The sequence below is a fragment of the Anomaloglossus baeobatrachus genome, chromosome 2 (assembly GCF_048569485.1).
Source record: "Anomaloglossus baeobatrachus isolate aAnoBae1 chromosome 2, aAnoBae1.hap1, whole genome shotgun sequence".
NCBI lineage: Eukaryota > Metazoa > Chordata > Amphibia > Anura > Aromobatidae > Anomaloglossus > Anomaloglossus baeobatrachus.
The window spans coordinates 46383077-46402689 of NC_134354.1; the positions used below are offsets into that span (position 1 = coordinate 46383077).

Sequence of the window (19613 nt, forward strand, 5' to 3'; positions counted from 1 at the left end):
TCCGCCCCCGGCTGCACTCTCCTCCTCTCCCCGCAGCGCTCCATCACTCACCTGCAGTCAGGCACCACCTGGCGGGCTCGCTGCATCGCTCCCCCCGGCGCCTCTGCTGCGGTCAACCGTGTCCTGCTGAGCCGCCAATAACACCTCCCTCTCCTCTGCCGGCTCCGCCAGCCACTGCCGCTACTGACAGTCTGATACCACAAGAGCAAAGAGAAGAGGCGGAGCTCGGGAAGGCGGGATTACAGCTTGCCATCTGATTGGTTACCGAGCTGTCAGTCTTATTTAGATGCATCCAATGTAAAGGAGAGGGGCGTGGTTGTTTTAGCACAAAGAAGATAGAGACAAAATATAAGCAGACGATGTTTGGTGACGTAAAAAGAGAGGGCGTGGTTTCTACAGGAGACTGACATGGGCTGCAGCCAATTAGATTACAAGTATACTCGGGCAGCTTTGCCGCGTTGTGTGATACCAGGTACTGATTGGACGGCTTGGAATTTGGATCCGCCCATCGCAGTGTCAGTCAGGACGTGAGGTTGTGTGTACACAGAGCACGTGGTGTCTGCAGTGCTGAGGAGACGGTGACTGTGCAGAGATGGAGGCTGACTGCGCTCTCCTCCTAAACCACAACATGGGCTCTGCCACTCTTGTCACTGTGCCAGTGATGGACTGTGCCACAGAGGCTCCACCATGGGGGGGACTTAGCCTCATTACACTGCTGTATGAAGATAGACGGCAGACGTAGATTGTTTAACCCCTTCCTGTCAGAGCCGTTCTTTCATTTTTGACACTTTCATTTTTTTCCCTCCAGTTCATCTAGGAGCCATAGCATTTCTTCTCTTAACACTGATATATATATATATATATATATATATATATATATATATATATATATATATATATATATACATACAGGGGTTGGACAAAATAGTGGAAACACAACGTTTTGGCATCATAATCTTCGAACATGTTATAAACATGCAAACCGTGACATATGTAATGTTTTGTAATTGATTATTTGTGTTATGTGATATGTTTGCAGAATTGTAAGAACATTGATGAGAACCTGATACAATGGCAGACCTCTCAGATTTTCTAAGAGGCCTAATTGTTGGTGCTCGTACGGCAGGCGCTAGTGTAACAGAAAGTGCCCGAATGCTTGGCGTGTCAAGAGGTACCGTCTCCAAAGTAATGACTGCGTTTGAAAGAGAAGGAAAAACGTCTGCAGCAAAGCACGGGTCCGGCCGAAAGTCGAAGTTGACTGAGAGAGCCTGTCGGACTCTAAAGCGAATTGTGAGAGACCATCGCAAGACCACGGATCCGAAAATCACTGCTGAGCTCAATGAACACCTACAGAACCCAGTTTCCATGAAAACTGTTCGTCGGGAGCTGCACAAATCTGGATTCAACGGAAGAGCTGCAATTAGAAAACCTCTGCTCTCAATGACAAATGTGTACAAGCGTTTAGAGTGCTGTAGACACCTCCAGAATTGGTCCCTCGAGCAGTGGAAACGTGATATTCTCAGACGAATCATCGTTTACCCTTTTTCCGACCTCCTGCTGAGTGTACGTGTGGAGACAGCCGAAAGAAGCCTTCCATCCAGACTGCCTTCTCTCAACCGTAAAACATGGCGGAGGTTCTGTGATGATCTGGGGTGCTATTTAATGGAGATCCACCGGACCAATGATATCCCTTCATGGAAGAATTAACAGCCAAGATTATTTAGGCATTTTGGGCGACCAAGTGCATCCCATGGTTCAAGCAACGTCATCTTTCAAGATGATAATGCACCAATTCATACAGCTAGAATCGTTAAAGCATGGCACGAGGAACATTCTAATGAAGTTGAGCATCTCCTCTGGCCCCCACAATCCCCAGACCTCAACATTATTGAGCATTTATGGCCGATTTTAGAGATTCAAGTTAGATGTCGATTTCCACCACCATCGTCGCTCAAAGAACTGGAGGGTGTTTTAACTGCAGAATGGGCAAAAACTCCTTTGGAAACAATTCACACCTTGTATGAATCCATACCTCGGAGAATTGAGGCTGTAGTCGCCGCAAAAGGTGGACCTACACCATATTAAACTAACTCTTGTTGATGTTTCAAGGCGTTTCCATTATTTTGTCCAACCCCTGTATATGTGTATATAATATATATATATATATATATATATATATATATATACATACAGTACAGACCAAAAGTTTGGACACACCTCATTCAAAGATTTTTCTAAATTTTCATGACTGTGAAAATTGTAGATTCACATTGAAGGCATCAAAACTATGAATGAACACGTGGAATGAAATACGTAACAAAAAAGTGTGAAACAACTGAAAATATGTCTTATATTCTAGGTTCTTCAAAGTAGCCACCTTTCTTGCCATAATACAAATTCTAACAGTCTATTCAGTAGGACTATCAGCTGTGTATCCACCAGACTTCTGCACTACAGAACTGATGGTCCCAACCCCATTTATAAGGCAAAAAAATGCCACTTATTAACACTAGAAGTCCCAGAAATTTCGAGCTCTATAGGGTTCCAATGGTAGAAATGTTAAATGACCCCTCTCTGGGACTTCTAGTGTTAAACCTGACAGGGCACACCTCTGAAGTGAAAACCATTTCCGGTGACTACCTCTTGAAGCTCATCAAGAGAATGCCAAGAGTGTGCAAAGCAGTAATCAAAGCAAAAGGTGGCTACTTTGAAGAACCTAAAATATAAGACATTTTCAGTTGTTCACACTTTTTGGCTAAGTATTTCATTCCACATGTGTTAATTCATAGTTTTGATGCCTTCAATGTGAATCTTCAATTTTCAGTCATCAAAATAAAGAAAACTGAATGAGAAGGTGTGTTCAAACTTTTGGTCTGTACTGTGTGTATATATATATATATATATATATATATATATATATATCCCTCCCCTCAATTTACCCTATGAAGTGTATTGGAATCCATCCCCTCCCAACCCCTCAATTTACCCTATTTAAGTGTAGAGCAACCCTTCACCCCCCCGATTTACACTATGATGCATACTGCAACCCTTCAGCCCCTCCCCCCATTTACCCTATGAAGCGTGCCACCCTTCATTCCCTTTCCCCCCTTATGTACCCTGTGAAGCATAGTGTAACTCTTCACACCCCCTTCCCCCTAATTTACCCTATGAAGCGAGTGCAACCCTTCTTCCCCATCCCCAATTTACTCTATGAAGCGTAGTGCAACTCTTCACCCCCATCCCAATTTACCCTATGAAGCGTAGTACAACCCTTCACCCCCCTTCCCCACCCCCAATTTATTCTATGAAGCGTAGTGCAACCCTTCACTCCCCCCTCCCAATTTACTCTATGAAGCATAGTGCAATCCTTCACCACCTGCCTCCCCAAATTTACCCTGTGAAGTGTAGAGATATGTTAATTTTGTGCCTTATGTCCTGATGAAGGGAGCAGAGCTCCTGAAACGCGTAGACTCAAGCTACAATAAAGGAACATTGAATATCTTCTCGTCCTTGTGCCTGGTGAATAGCGCGGCATAAAACCCCTTCTCCATTATTACTCTCTGTTATCTACCATGGGGGCTGCAGCAGAATTCACCTTAATACCACATGCTTATACAGGAGTTGTGACTGGCACAACTCTTTGAGGTGACTGCAAATCTTCCACTTCTCTCGGTATATACCGGGTAAAGCCCGCTTTACACGCTACAATAAATCTTACGATGTGTCGGCGGGGTCACGTCGTAAGTGACGCACATCTGGCATCATAAGTATGTTTGTAGCATCTAAAACCTCCGTGCAATTGCGATTGAACGAAAATCACGTCGTTCATTCCTCAAAAAATGAACGTGAGGTTGTGCAATGTTCCCGAGGCAGCACACATCGCAGTGTGTGACACCCCGGGAACATTGAACGACAGCTTACCTCCGTCCGCGGCTCCCGCTGACAATGCGGAAGGAAGGAGGTGGGCGGGCTGTTTACGTCCCGCTCATCTCCGCCCCTCCGCTTCTATTGGCCGGCTGCTGCGTGACGTCGATGTGACGCCGAACGTCCCTCCCACTCCAGGAAGTGGATGTTCGCCGCCCACATCGAGGTCGTATGGTAGGTAAGTACGTGTGACGGGGGTGAATCGTCTGTGCGGCATGTTCAACAAATTGAACGTGCCGCACATACGATGGGGGCGTTGCAAATCGCATACGATATTGTATGCGAAATTGCAACATGTAAAGCAGGCTTTAGACCCTATTGCACTTTCTATTTCCACAGTTTTTCTAATTTACCCTATGAAGCATAGTGCAATCCTTCACCACCTGCCTCCCCAAATTTACCCTGTGAAGTGTAGTGCAGCCATTCACACCCCTCCCCCACCCCCAATTTACTCTATGAAGCGTAGTGCAACCCTTCGCCCCCTTCCCCCATTTATTCTGTGAAACGTAGTGCAACCCTTCACCCCCTGACTCCCCAAATTTACCCTGTGAAGCGTAGTGCAACACTTTACCCCCCTTCCCCCATTTACCCTATGAAGCATAGTGCAACCCTTCACACCCCTGCACCCCAGTTTAGCCTATGAGTGGCATTGAGTAAGATTGATTTACAGATACACAGCTGGTTATTGTAGTGCTTTTTGGTAAATGTTTTTCGTTTTACGCTTAGGTGCTTCTATGAAAAGATTTTTGTGGTTACCCACCCTAGAGCGAGCAATGTAGAGTTGACCATGTGAAAAACTAAATCTCGAACTTAATGGTGACTACTTTAAGCGATTGACCTTGTGCGTTGTTTATAGTCAAGTCAGATTGGGAACTGCAGACTTCGGTCGCAGGGGGATACGCGGAATGTAAACATTTTTAAAGCGATGGCGTGTAAGGTACAACTCATCGGTTATCTGTTTTAATATCTGTGATTAATACTGATTAATAGTGATGGGCGAATAGTAACTATTCATGTTCGGATTATTTGTAACACATCCCAATGTAATACTGTATTCTGTAATTCGTCACGAATAACGAACGTAATGCAAATCAATGGGGAACCCGAGGATTTTTTCTTGTCGTGACAAATAGAGATGAGTTAAACTGAAGATCAGTACAAATTCAGACTTTTCCAAGAAAACAGAGTTCAGGTTTGGAGTTCAGATGCTTTATGTATGCAAACCCACCACGAACATCACTGTGCTCGGGTACGCTCGGTGCTCTGACAAGTGCAAGCCGCTTGCAGTGTTGAAACGGTTCACACTGGAGGTAACAAAAGTGTGATCAGATGTAGTGTGCACAATAACGAAAAATGGAAAAAAACAGCCCACCCACCCCCGGAAGTGTTCTGCTTATAGCTTGCTGTATGTGGACGGAGACCCGAACTGCCCAAATAGTGACTTTAAGTGAAGTTCAGGTCAAGTCCGAGTCCAAAACCGAACTTAAAAAAAGTTCGGCTTGACCTGCGGTACCCGAACTCCCACAGGTCTGCTCATCTCTAGTGACTGGAATAGTACTCAGTATTCGGTAAGCATTATCTGACCACAAATAGTCCATCACCACTAATTAATAGGGATGATCGAATACCTCAAATATTCGTCAACGCCCATATTCGCAGAATAGGTCGCCTCTATTCGACTATTTGCGAATATTCGATACGCAATGTAAGTCTATGGGAAACCCGAATAGTTGCCGAATAGCAACTATTCGGGCTTCCCATAGACTTACATTGCGCATCGAATATTCACATAGCGGCGACCTATTCATCGAATATTCGCGAAGCCGAATATTGCTGAATATTTGTGATGTCATCCCAACTAATTAATCATTTTAAAGCCCTGTGCTCACACTACGTTTTTTGCAGCGGATTTGTCACGGTTTTTGCTGTAGAAAATGTCCATAACCTTTCTGCAGGCCTTCCCCAGCAAAATCTATGAGAAAAACAAAATGCTGTGCGCACACTGTGTTTTTTTTACCTACAGGTTTTTGCTGCAGAATTTCTGCAGCAAAAAGAATGTGCATGTCACTTCTTTTCTGCAGGTACCTGCAGTTTTTGCCATAGATAATGGTAAAAAACTGCAGGGACCAACCCTCTAAAAAAAAAACGCGGCAAAATCGCGAGTGCGGTTTTACTGCATTTTTCGCCGTGGGTGCGGTATTCTGCCAGAGGGTGCCGATTTTTCTTAAGAAAAAGTCATTTACCAGTGTATACAGGGCCTAAATCTGATTATTGCGGCATATCTTCCCTTTCCATTTTTTCGTCTTGTATAAAGAGGATCATCACTTGTCTGTGTTTGTTCAATCAAGGATACTTTTTCGTGCATTTTGCTTCCTTCATACATTTTTTGGTTTATGTTGCCCACATGGACCGTAGATCATATTTTTCTAAACAGTTTCAAAATGTACCGGGTCCTCTTCTGGGTTTGAAAGCTCAGATGAAATAACACTTGTCCTTCAGCCATATCAGTATGTGTGCATCCAGAAGACCTCTTTTTTGCCACTCAATTGAATACATCCAACATCAAGTGACATGTTGTAATTACTTCCATGACCTTTGTTAGTTTTTGTTTAAAACTTGCTGATAAATCATGTTGATCAGAGGGGCCCTGACCATTCAAAAGCTCGTCCCTAAGGGGTACTTTGCACGCTGCGACATCGCTAGCATCGGCTAGCGATACTGAGCGCGATAGTACCCGCCCCCGTCGCACATGCGATATCTTGTGATAGCTGCCGTAGCGAACATTATCGCTACAGCAGCTTCACACGCACTTACCTACTCTGCGACGTCGCTCTGGCCGGCGACCCGCCTCCTTCCTAAGGGGGCAGGTCGTGCGGTGTTGTGGGGCCCCAAGGTGCGGTGTCGGTGCAGCTGTGCATTACCTTCAGGGACTCCACGCGGCTGGATCTTGTCACAGGTAGGAAATCCTCTATTTTGATTGTCGTGACGCCACTCTCAGAATTGCGGTCAGTGGAGACCGCCACTGCAGGTTAGGGGTGCCTGGGGCCGATAGTGGGTGCAGTCAGGTGTAATAGCCTCCTGAGAGTGAGGCATGCCCCAGGGCCCCGTGTAGATGTGTGGAACTACAAGTCGCAGAATGACTCACACGCACAAGCAGAATGTCTTTCAAGGGTTTTACTCACTGAGGGTGGCAGGGTGAGTAACCCGGGCGTAGCTGGGATGAACCAGGCTGGAACCAGGTGTCCTTCAGGCTGACTGATGAGGGTGGCTACCGACTCGCCTTCCTTAGCCCTTTGTGTTTTGGGGTAACCCCTGCTTGAAGCCCTGCTGGGGTCGCCCAGGGAAGTTGCTGGTGCCTCTCTCCCCTTCCTTTTGGCCCGTTTGCTTGTAGCCTGGACCAGGTCACTCCGGCTGCTTGCCTCCTGTGAGCTATGGGCCCTCACATTGCTACGTGGCTGCGGACTCTGTGGTGTTGTCTTGGGGGTGTAAAGTGCCCCCTCATGCAGGTTTGGCAAAGGACAGGTGAATCTATCCCTGCACTGGGACCTGTTACCCGGTTGGGCCTGGTAACTCCCTGACAGTCTCCTTACTCCCCACTCCGTTGCTCTCTCTTTAGCCGTGGGTGGATTTCGGGCAGCACTACCAGGTGACCGTTCTCCCCCGTCGGTAGCCACTGCGCGTACGTTGTCAGAATTGTGTCGAGCTCCAGGGTCGGCTTCTGCTCTCCCTGAACTTCACTACCCAACTCCTCTCGGCTCACTCCTCACTCCTGTTCCCGCCTACGTCACCTAGCAACCAGGCTCTCTACCACACCCCTTGAGTGGAGATGGAGGCCTCGCCCCCTCCTGGGATCCCCAGGGGTCCTCCCAAAGGTACATGTGTGAGACCTGATCACTATGCGCCTGTGTAGTCACACCTCGGTCAGCCTTCTGGATTACCTGTTTTGTACTGTCCCCAGCATGGGTGCAGTACTCAGTGGTGCCTGACCAGGTCAGGGGCGCCACATTCCCCCTTAGTTATCACCAGCACGTCCTCGGGCTGCAAGACAACATTTTAAAATGCGTAAAACAGTAAAACATTTTAAAACCACCAGGTACCATACATCACCACCCTCCACCCACAAGTCCGTTAACCCACCCAAAACCCTCTCAGGAGGCAGGTCACCGGTTTCTTTTGGTAACCAGGTCTGGGCCATCCGTTTCCCCAGACCTTTCCTCCAATCTTCCTCTCCCGTTGGCCGCGCCTTCAGCCACTTCTGGCAGGATGTGGAGGCGGCTTTCATGGTCTGGTGGTTTCAGGGTATACCTGGCCTGGTGGAGCCGCGCCTTCAGCCTCTTCTCAGCAGGATGCAGAGGCGGCCTCCACAGTTGGTGCCGACCAGGTACCCTCTTTGTGGTGGAGAGCCAGGCCCCATAAACAGGCGTGCTCTGGTGGTGGTACCTCTGGGGTAACTATTTACACTGCGAGAGTTTGTGGCTATAGCCAGTTCATAGCCTTAAGGTTCATGGGTTAAAGTGCAAAAAGAGGTTTCTCACATTAGTTCATGTGGGCACATTTCTTGAACTTGTAAACGTTGCAAAACTTGTCAAAACTTGTAACTTCTGTACTTTACTTGCTTTACACAGATTCCTCCTCACCAGGGCTTGGGCCTGTAGGGCTGTGGCACCTGTTGCTTTCTCCATCTCTGTCATCATCTGTAGTGGTCTCATCAATGGGTTCTTTATCTTTTCTTTCCTCTTCTTCTGTATCTGTTTCTTTTTCTCCTTCTTTATCTTGTAGTGTTGAGACAGCAGGGTTTCTGTAGGGATTTCTGGGGCATGGTGTGACATCTAGTGCGTACCATCCGCGTTCTCCTTGGTGTTTGGTGAATTCTACCGGGTCTCCTATCTGTAGGTTTCTTCCTGGATGTCCTCTAGGTAAATGTGCTCTTACATCCCTTCTGTTCACAAAAATGCCCTCCTTTACACCAGGTGCTACTATAAAGCCATATCCAGACCTTAGACTGAAGTCTTCTACAACTCCTCGACAAAGTGGGCCTCTGACCTGGGATTTGGCTCTTCTCAAGGACCGCTTTTCCTCTAAGTCTCTGGCCGTGACCTCGTCCTTCTCCTCGGGAGACTGCTGTGCAGGTGGATCCCTTGTCCTACTGCGGCGCCGTGTCCTGCGGGCTGGGTCCTGCCTGACTGCCACCTCACCGCTTGCAGGCTCCCAGGTGATGTATTTGGACAGATCTTCTTCAGCGGAGGAGGTCGGGCCCTCTTCATCCCAGCGGGAGTACGGCAGCATCTCTGGCTCTTGGACTGGTGCTGCATCCGCTGCTGACGGCTCTGGGGTCAGCTTCTCAGCTTTCTGGCCTCCCCTCCCCCTTAGTTCTTCTGAGCACTCCTCTTGTGGCAGCGCTAGGGATGGATATTCATCAGCAGGCCAGGGCGGTGGACTCTTTGGCGTGGATGTTGCAGGAGTCTTCCTGTGGGTGTGCGGGGGGAGCAGATACCGGTCCACCATCTCCTTTGGGAAGTGGGCCTCTAGATCTGCCTTCAGCTTCCAGTATTCGGGGTCCTCCCCCAGCATGGACTTCCCAGCAGGGACTTCCTTGGGCTGGGGAGTGATGTCTGCTCTGGCCTTGCAGGCCGGGGTAGATAATTGTACAGTCTTGCCTTGGCGGGCCGCGACTGGCAGGGCGGCGGCCTGAATCAGCGTCGCTGTTGTGGCCGGTTCTTGGCGGGCCGGGCTGGGCATCGCTGCAGCGGTCTGGGCTTGGCGGACCGCACCTGACTTGGCGGCGGCCTGGGTCAGCGCCGCCGCGCCGGGCATCTCTCCAGGGACCGCAGGCATGGCAGCAGGGGTCGGGGCACTCGCGCTGGCAGGGGCAACACAGGACTCACCCATCGGTAGCATCATCGGGGCCTGAGTCGTCGCCGCTCGGTCTGGCACCCGTCATGCGGTTCCCCTCTCGTAGGCCTGAACCGCCGCAGCCATCTCCTGCAGCTCCGCACGTCCCTCTCGGATCTGCTGCACGATCCTCGCTTCCAGTCGGTTACTGAACTGGGCAAGCTCCCAGGACCACCAGGCAGCGGAACCCGGCTCTGGGCTCCTATCTTCAGACGCCATCTTCACCACGTCGTCGCTGCTCTGCAGATCTTTTCTCAGCAGCAGGCCTCCGACTCTTCCTTGCAGCCTCAGTGCCAGTTCCTTCACTGCCTTGAACTCTTCTCCCAACAGCAGGCTTATCAGTCTCTGCTCTGCCTTTTCCAGCAGCAGGCTTCTGGCTCCCTTTCCTTCCCGACGTCCCTGAACGCCTCCGCTCTCATCACTTGCGAGACCAGGACCCTGCAGGGGATCTCTGGGTAGCCACACCTCTTCGTGGGCGGTAACTTCTCCCAGCGCGGGCTGCTGTTGTTTTTCAGCGCGCTTTTCATGGTGGCAATATGGCGGCGCTTCCAATTTTTCAAGCGGACCGCCCAGGCACATGGTCACCTGTCTGAACAGGTCTAGTCCTTATCCTGTTCGTGACGCCAGGATGTGGGGCCCCGAGGTGCGGTGTCGGTGCAGCTGTGCATTACCTTCAGGGACTCCACGCGGCTGGATCTTGTCACAGGTAGGAAATCCTCTATTTTGATTGTCGTGACGCCACTCTCAGAATTGCGGTCAGTGGAGACCGCCACTGCAGGTTAGGGGTGCCTGGGGCCAATAGTGGGTGCAGTCAGGTGTAATAGCCTCCTGAGAGTGAGGCATGCCCCAGGGCCCCGTGTAGATGTGTGGAACTACAAGTCGCAGAATGACTCACACGCACAAGCAGAATGTCTTTCAAGGGTTTTACTCACTGAGGGTGGCAGGGTGAGTAACCCGGGCGTAGCTGGGATGAACCAGGCTGGAACCAGGTGTCCTTCAGGCTGACTGATGAGGGTGGCTACCGACTCGCCTTCCTTAGCCCTTTGTGTTTTGGGGTAACCCCTGCTTGAAGCCCTGCTGGGGTCGCCCAGGGAAGTTGCTGGTGCCTCTCTCCCCTTCCTTTTGGCCCGTTTGCTTGTAGCCTGGACCAGGTCACTCCGGCTGCTTGCCTCCTGTGAGCTATGGGCCCTCACTTTGCTACGTGGCTGCGGACTCTGTGGTGTTGTCTTGGGGGTGTAAAGTGCCCCCTCATGCAGGTTTGGCAAAGGACAGGTGAATCTATCCCTGCACTGGGACCTGTTACCCGGTTGGGCCTGGTAACTCCCTGACAGTCTCCTTACTCCCCACTCCGTTGCTCTCTCTTTAGCCGTGGGTGGATTTCGGGCAGCACTACCAGGTGACCGTTCTCCCCCGTCGGTAGCCACTGCGCGTACGTTGTCAGAATTGTGTCGAGCTCCAGGGTCGGCTTCTGCTCTCCCTGAACTTCACTACCCAACTCCTCTCGGCTCACTCCTCACTCCTGTTCCCGCCTACGTCACCTAGCAACCAGGCTCTCTACCACACCCCTTGAGTGGAGATGGAGGCCTCGCCCCCTCCTGGGATCCCCAGGGGTCCTCCCAAAGGTACATGTGTGAGACCTGATCACTATGCGCCTGTGTAGTCACACCTCGGTCAGCCTTCTGGATTACCTGTTTTGTACTGTCCCCAGCATGGGTGCAGTACTCAGTGGTGCCTGACCAGGTCAGGGGCGCCACAGTGTCACAGCGACGTCACACGGCAGGCAGCCAATAGAAGCGGAGGGGCGGAGATGAACGAGACGTAAACATCCCGCCCACCTCCTTCCTTCCGCATAGCCGGTGGAGGCAGGTAAGGAGATGTTCCTCGCTCCTGCGGCTTCATACACAGCGATGTGTGCTGCCGCAGGATCGAGGAACAACATCGTATCTCCTATCGGTCCGACATTATGAAAATGACCGACACTACACAGATCACCGATTTACGGCGCTTTTGCGATCGTTTATCGCCGCATCTAGGCTTTACACGTTGCGACATCGTTACCGGCGCCGGATGTGCGTCACTTTCGATTTGACCCCGACGATATCGCAGTAGCGATGTCTCACCGTGCAAAGTACCCCTTATTTCTGGTCAAGTTGCATTACACATAACTGTCATGGTCGTCTTGTCTCTCTGCTATAAGAGTTTATTGACAGGTTCTAAGTTTGAGTCTCACTTTATTTTGTGAGACTCTGCTTCTTAAATGTATTCTCTTTCCTCTGGGGAAGAGAGGGTTAATGTCAGTATTCCCTGCCAGCAAGCAGTCTATGGCCTCTTTCACACGTACGTGCCTACGGTACGTGTATGGTCCGTTTCCTCACGTACCGGAGACACGTACACACGTAGACCTATGTCTTCCTATGGTGTCGGACACACATATGTAGTTTCGCACGGAACGTGTGTCCGTTCCGTACATACGTGTGTCCATTTGTTTCTCATGCCGACATGTCCGTTTTCTCTCCGGCATCATGAGTGTCACACGGAACGCAATCGGGTCACACGTAACACACACGGATGTGTTCCGTGTGACACACACCGGAGAAAAGACATGTGTCTGCGAGAAAAAAAAAACATTACTCATCTTCTCCTGCCCTCCTGTCTCTGCCGCTGCTGTCACTTGCTGCCGACCGCCGCTCATTATGCTAATTGAATATTCACTTCACTGCGGCCGGAAGCAGCAGCAGCGGGGAGTCGGCAGGGCCGGAGACCGAAGTTCAGCACCACGGACAGCGACGCCAGGGACAGGTGAGTAGAATGTTCCCATTCTCCGTGTGTTATCACGGATAACACACGTAGGCCATGCACACAGCACACCGAGGGCAATACGCACCTTTGACACGTCCGTGAAACACGTGCGTGATTTTCACGGACGTGTAAAAAGAGGCCTATAGGATCTCAGGTGTTTCCGGTTTGGACCACTCCCAGTTCCATGATCTACCATCTGCTACCTGCAGAGGGTGCTGGTTATTCTTATTCATTTGGATGCTTGGCCTGGAGTTGAAAGGAGCTGGTGGAGGCCCCTTTTGAAGTTGCTTTGGTGGTTGCAGTCTTGAGTCTGACTGCAGCAGTTTGTTGTTGTTTCCCCCCTGTCTGTCTTCCTTCCCTGGTGTGTTGTTTCAGTGCAGAGGTAGGACTAGTGATGCTTACCTACCCACTCCTTAGCCAGAACTATTGTAGGGTCAGTTAGGGCTTCAGGTTCCTACACAGCGACAGGTGAGGAACCTGTATAGGGACTGGCTAGGAGTGCAGGGTACAGTGGCAGGTAAGTGAAGGGGGGGGTCCATCTTCCTTCTCACCAGCACTAGGGCCCACTGATGTTAAAGTGTCCTTGATGTAGTCCTTGTTGGTCGTGGTATTACACCTGTTAAATTGTGTGTTTGGCTTGATGCTGGACTTTCCACAGTCATGTCGTGACAGTAACTGTAATAAACAAATCTGGACCACAGAGGAAATTAAGAATTACATGGTGCTGATAAGAAAGAATGGGCTGTCTTTTTAATTCATGGATGTGCCGGCTCCTTCAACAAGAGATACACTTTTTGAAGCTGCTCTGCTTGTTTTACGTTTCACTCTACTGACAACCCCCTTTAAGGACGCCTTCTAGCTTGGCCTAATGACAGAGTACTAATGTCTTTGAGGGGTTTTTAATCTGTGGCTTTCCAAAGACCACGATAGTAACCGAACGTGGTCGGTAACAGATTCCGCAGTACGAAGCTATCCAGCGTGTGATTTGACGTGGGACATGTTGCGAAGGACAAGCTTTTCTGTCTGGGAAGTGACATTCATTACCTTGGTGCGTCGCTCTGTCACTACAAGTATTTTGTTCCTTTGTTTTCTGCCTGGTTTGTTCCATAAATTCTTTATTCCTTGGAGAAAGCGTGAATCCAGCGACATGACAAGAGGAGGGAGCACCGGCTGTTGTGGACGTTTATCCTTTGGCTGCTTCCTTTATTATCCACAGACTGACATCAATCATCTGGGCTGTCTCTAAGGATTGGACACTTTGCTGATCAAATCACTTTTGGTTTCCTCGCTATTTTCCTTAACTTGGAGGAAATTCAAAGTAAAACAAAGGAATAGATGACTTGGCCCGAAACGAGTTGTTTTACGAACTCTTCTGCTACTCAGCACTGATATATGGGAAGGGTCTAGGCAGGTGATGGGATAGTACTGGGCACTACACATGCCATTTGTCTTGTGCCAGCAAATAAATAAAGTGAGTGTCACTCATCTTCCCCTGCTCTGGCATTAGCTCTCCACTGTTGCGCCCAGGGATTATTTACAGTTTGCAGTGGTGATGTCATAACTACAGCTCATGTGACCGCTGCAGCCGATCACTGGACTTAACAGCCTTGACAATGTAGATGACACAAGCATTTGAACGCAGTGATTTATTTTAGCTGTTGTGATGTTCTAACATTAGGTGTCTCTAGAAACACAAGTGGAGGAGTAGTCGAACAAGCCAAAAAGTCAGGAGCTAGGAAATCACGTCAGGTACACGGGGAGAAAACGGGGCCGAGGTCAGAGTACGAGCCGGAGGTCTGGAAGCCAGGAGGTCATGTTAGGTACACGGGGAGAGAGCGGGGCAGAGGTCAGGGTACGAGCCAGAGTTCTAGAAGCCTGGAGGTCACGTCAGGTACACGGGAAGAGAGCGGGGCCAAGGTTAGGGTATGAGCTGGAGGTCTGGAAGCCTGGGAATCGAGTCAGAGTCAGGTTAACGAGTGGAAAAGGGTAATTAGGTTAGGAATAGCGGGGACAAGATCAGGACAGTCACTTACGGGAACTAGAGACGCAACTGCAATACAGAAACCATCACAAATGGCGTTCCAGGTGGATTTGCTCCTAAATAAAGCAGAGCAGTCACCCGAAACGAGGCTTCAGTGAACAGACCCCTCCCAAAACCAACACAGGGCTCGAGGCCGGGAACAAGCTGTTCACCGGAGCATAACACAAAAACAAGGCAGAAAAGCAGAGCACCACCCATCAGGATCATGACAGCTGTGATGTGTAATGATGAAAATCCTTTTAAATGATACCAATGCCCACATCCGGGGAGTTCACTGTCCATGGGCCATCCCAAAAATGAACAGCACATGCTAGGTATTTTCAGAGGCCCGGTTACATTGAGTAGCGCTGGTGCCATCACCAAATGAACTCCACCCGCTGCTATTAACCTCTTAATTTCTGACAGCTGAATTTCATGCACCCATCAGCCCCCCGGTGAGACATGTAGTATTGCTGATGGGTTACCATAGGGCTTGCTGAAGGGCTAGTGTCAGCCTTGACGGTGCACCTTTGAAGGTCAATACAACCTAGAATAAAGACAATACAAACTAGTACTTCAGTGAGTAAATAGTAACATGTAAAAAAAAACAACATGTAGCACTTGGTTGACATTTTTTTGTTAAAAAAAAAAAATCCAGATCCTTCTTTGACCCCCTGCCTATTTTGAGTCCTGGTGGCACATAGCAAGGTAAGTTATTAGAGTAGGGACCATCCTTATTGGGTACACCTTTTTGCGGTAAGATGACTTTTACGCTTTTCTACGCATTGTCTTTATTCTAGGTAATATTGACCTCCACAGAAGCACTGTCATGTCAGGCACGGGCCCTTCTTCTACCATAATAATTAGTAATGAGCGGGCACTGCCATGCTCCATTGCTCGGTACTGGCAACTAGTGGTGAGTGAACCTTTGACGTCCTGGACTAGCCAGGTAGTCACAGACATACCAACATACACACCCCCCACCCTAGACAGTTACAACAGTCAGACAAAAACCCTTGTTGCCTCCCTCCAGGGTCTGATGTCCACACCAGGTGGGGCGGAGCCAGGCGATTGGCCCCACCCACTGAGGAGTTCACAGGCCTGGAGGCGGGAAAAACAGACAGATGAGTTTAGGAGGTGAAAGTGAGAGGAGTAAAACGTCTGCGTGTGCCTGGGTAGGAGCCCAGGCACTGACAGCAAGGTTGGCAGACGGTGGTGGCCGTCTGCAGGAGTTAGCGGAACTCTGCAGAGCCGTAGGACCGGGATCGGGCGTTGGCCCGCCGGTACCGAACCGGGGAGCGGAGTGAAGCTAAGCACATAAGCAGGGCCATCGGACCCCGACCAAGCTTGGAGCCGCCGACAATAGTCAAATCTGAGTGTGACAGGAACCCCAGGGGTTTCCCAACAACCAAGACCCGACAAAAGGCAACAGTCCACACCGAGAGGATATACAGCCACCACCACAGGCTAGAGATCCAAGGGCCAGCGCCTGCGAGCAAAACGGGCTCCTACGGCACCTATACGCCGGGGAGCGGACTACCGGTGGGAAACCATAGGAGTCAGAACATTCTAAAAGGTGCAGGGAAAGACAGCCACCAGTACACCGTCCGGGGAGAGCACAACAACACTGCAGCCGGCTGCGGGACCCGTCCATCCGGCCGTTTGGTTTACCAGAGACTCTGTCATTGATTGTCTGAGTGAGTGCACCAGTGCCGTCCGGCACCGCGCCGCGCTGTCCCTGCAACCCTGCACCCCAGCCATCCAGCCTCCCCGTTACACCACCGGGCCCCGGGATCACCAACCCCTACCCACGAAGGGGACAACATCCTAGCTGCTCCCTACCATCTCTCCCGGGATCCCCGTCACCAGCAGCGGTGGTGCCATCATCACCACGTCCTGTGGGTGTCGTCACGAACTCTCTCCCCAAACAAACCATCCCTTTTTACTCACGGGTGAGGAGCGCTGCTCGAGTCCCCGGGTCCGGCCCACCGCTCGAGCCACCGAGCAGCAGCAGCAGAAGCCCCGGACCCGAGCGTGGCGAGCGCGTCCCCTCCGCCCGCGACAAACCCTACCATGCTCGGGTGCTCAGTTCTCATAACTAGTGATGAGTGAGCACTGCCATGCTTGGGTTCCCTGCATGAATAACTAGTGTTGAGCAGGCACTACCATACTTGGGTGCTCAGTACTCGTAACTAGTGATGAGCGAGCACTACCATGCTTGGGTTCCCTGCATGAATAACTAGTGTTGAGCAGGCACTACCATACTTGGGTGCTCAGTACTCGTAACTAGTGATGAGCGAGCACTACCATGCTCAGGTTCTCGGTACTCGTAACAAGTGATGAGCGGGCACTACCATGCTCGGGTGCTTGGTACTCGTAACTTGTAATTAGCGAGCACTACCATGCTCAGGTGCTCTGTATTCGTAACTAATGATAAGTGGGCACTACCATGCTCAGGTGCTCAGTACTCGTAACAAGTGATGAGCGGGCACTACCATGCTCGGGTGCTTGGTACTCGTAACTTGTGATGAGCGAGCACTACCATGCTCGGGTGCTCAGTACTCATAACTAATGATAAGTGGGCACTACCATGCTCAGGTGCTCAGTACTCGTAACAAGTGATGAGCGGGCACTACCATGCTCGGGTGCTTGGTACTCGTAACTTGTGATGAGCGAGCACTACCATGCTCGGGTGCTCAGTACTCATAACTAATGATAAGTGGGCACTACCATGCTCAGGTGCTCAGTACTCATAACTAGTAATGAGAGGGCACTACCATGTTCAGGTGCTAGGTACTCATAATGAGCAGTTGGATGCTCGGATGGGTGCAACTTGAGTACCCAAGTGTAATGAAAGACAATGGATGACTCGAGAATTTTTCCTAAAAATTTCCCATAAAAATGCTTGAGACTCCCATTCCATTGACCTCCATTATAATTGGGTACTCAAGTTGCGCCTATCCGAGCATCCAACTGCTCGTTACAAGTACCAAGCACCCGAGTATGTTAGTGCTTGCTCATCATTAGTAACGAGTAATGGGCACCTGAAGATGGTAGTGCGCTCTCATCACTAATAATATCCCTTTGGCATCCCTGAGCAGGTCACAGGTGCGCCCCTAGGTCCTGGAACGGTGCACCCTTGGACTACATGTCGCGGGCGGAGGGGACGCTGCGCTCTCCCACTGCTCGGGTCCGGCCGCCGCTGCTGCTGCGGCTGCTGCTCGGTGGTGGCTCGAGCGGTGGGCCGGATCCCGGGGACTCAAGCGGCGTTCCTTGCCCGTGAGTGAAAAGGGGATTTGATTGTGGGGATTTATTGTCCGTGACGCCACCCACGGTTGTGGTGATAATGGTGACACCACCGCTGCTCTAGACGGGGATCCCGGGAGCGGTGACTGGGAGCAGCTTTGTTGTTATTTCTCCCCTCCGTGGGTAGGGGGGTTGGTTGTCCCGGGGCCCGGTGATGGGGTAGGGATGGATGGCAGGCAGGTTACGGGGCCTGGGAAGGTGCAGGGTCGCGGGGGCAGTGCTGTGCCGCACGGCACGGTGGTACTCACTCAGCCCAATGATGAAGACACAGTTCTCGGTAAAACATACGGCTGGATGGACGGGTCCCACAGACGGCTGCGGTGTTGTTGCTCCCAGCGGGTTGGTGGCAACTGTCTTTCCCTGCACCTAAGATGTCTGTACGGTTCCAATGGGTTCCCACCGGTAACCCGCTCCCCGGCTTGGATATGGGCCGGAGGAGCCCCTTTTGCCCGCAAGCGCTGGCCCTGAGAAACGGTTGCCTTGGCGGTGGCGGTGTCTCTCTCACTCGGTTGGACGGTTGCCTTCTGTCGGGACTTGACTGTTTGGAAACCCAGGAGGTCCCCTTCACTAACGGATTTGGAAAAAATTCACGGCGACTCCTAGCCTTGCCGGGGTCCGAAAAGCCATTGCCAGATGGTGCTGGCTCCTCTTTGTGTACCGGTCCGGTACCGCCGGGCCACCGCCCATGCACGGTCCTTACGGTAGACTCCAATCGGCCACTCCTGCAGACGGTCACCACCGTCTGCCAACCTTGCTGATCTGTCCGGGCCACACACCCGGACCAACTTCAGGCTGCTCGACTACTACCTTCTCCTCACTTTCACTCCTCAGCTCTCTCTCTCAAACTGATCTGCCTGGTTTTCCCGCCTCCAGGACTGTGAACTCCTCGGTGGGCGGGACCAACCGCCTGGCTCCACCCCCTGGTGTGATCATCAACCCCTGGAGGAAGGCAACAAGGGTTTTGTGTTCTGGCTTTGGTGTGCCTGCTGGGAGTGTGGGGTGTGTTGGTGTTGCGCTCTGTGACCCCTGGCTTGTCCAGGGTGCCACACTACACACTGTAAATCCAGCTGTCAGAAATTGTGGCATTTAAGAGTTTAACAGCAGTGAGTGGCGACGGCAAAGTGTGAATGTGCACCTACGGATTACACTTATTTCAACAGGTAAGCTGATCCTTGTTTTTTTTTTATTTTTATTTTTTAATCAGCAAACAGTTGTATCACAGAATATAGTATAGGTGATCAGGCGATTGTGTAGCCCCCCACGGGGAGGGTGTTTTACCCTACTCGTTGCCAGGCCAGGGGTGCAAAATCCTCTGCGTCGTCACAGGGTGGCTTGGCCCGCTTCCGTTGCCCTGAGGCATACAGGAGGGAGGGAAGGCGGAGGGGGGTAGGAAGGATGGAGGTGGTAGTTGGAGGTGGAGGATGGGAGTGACCTTTAGGAAAGTCTGTTTTAAGATAGTGACGCCACCTGTGGTACGCGGCCAGGGATGACCCACCGCTGCGGTTGCTGCTCTCCGGGGCTGATTGTGAGGGTCGCAGCCAGGATGGTGTCGCTCCCCACAGGCGGAGCGGGATTACCCCGGGGAGGAAGATGTAGGATAGCCGGGGATTTTTGTGGTAGTTCCCCGATGGCACCACAGCGCTGGTAAAGGAGAGGCAGAGACAGGGGCTGC

At 51.0% G+C, this 19613-nt stretch overlaps 1 protein-coding gene across 1 annotated transcript in view; it reads right to left on the reverse strand.

Moving 5' to 3' along the window:
- Nucleotides 1–189, reverse strand: part of TIAM1 (TIAM Rac1 associated GEF 1) — a 349052-nt gene extending 348863 nt beyond the window's left edge. The window contains 1 exon segment of the mRNA XM_075333370.1: nt 52–189. The gene's annotated coding sequence lies outside the window, so the exon portion shown is untranslated.
- Nucleotides 190–19613: the final 19424 nt, after the last annotated feature.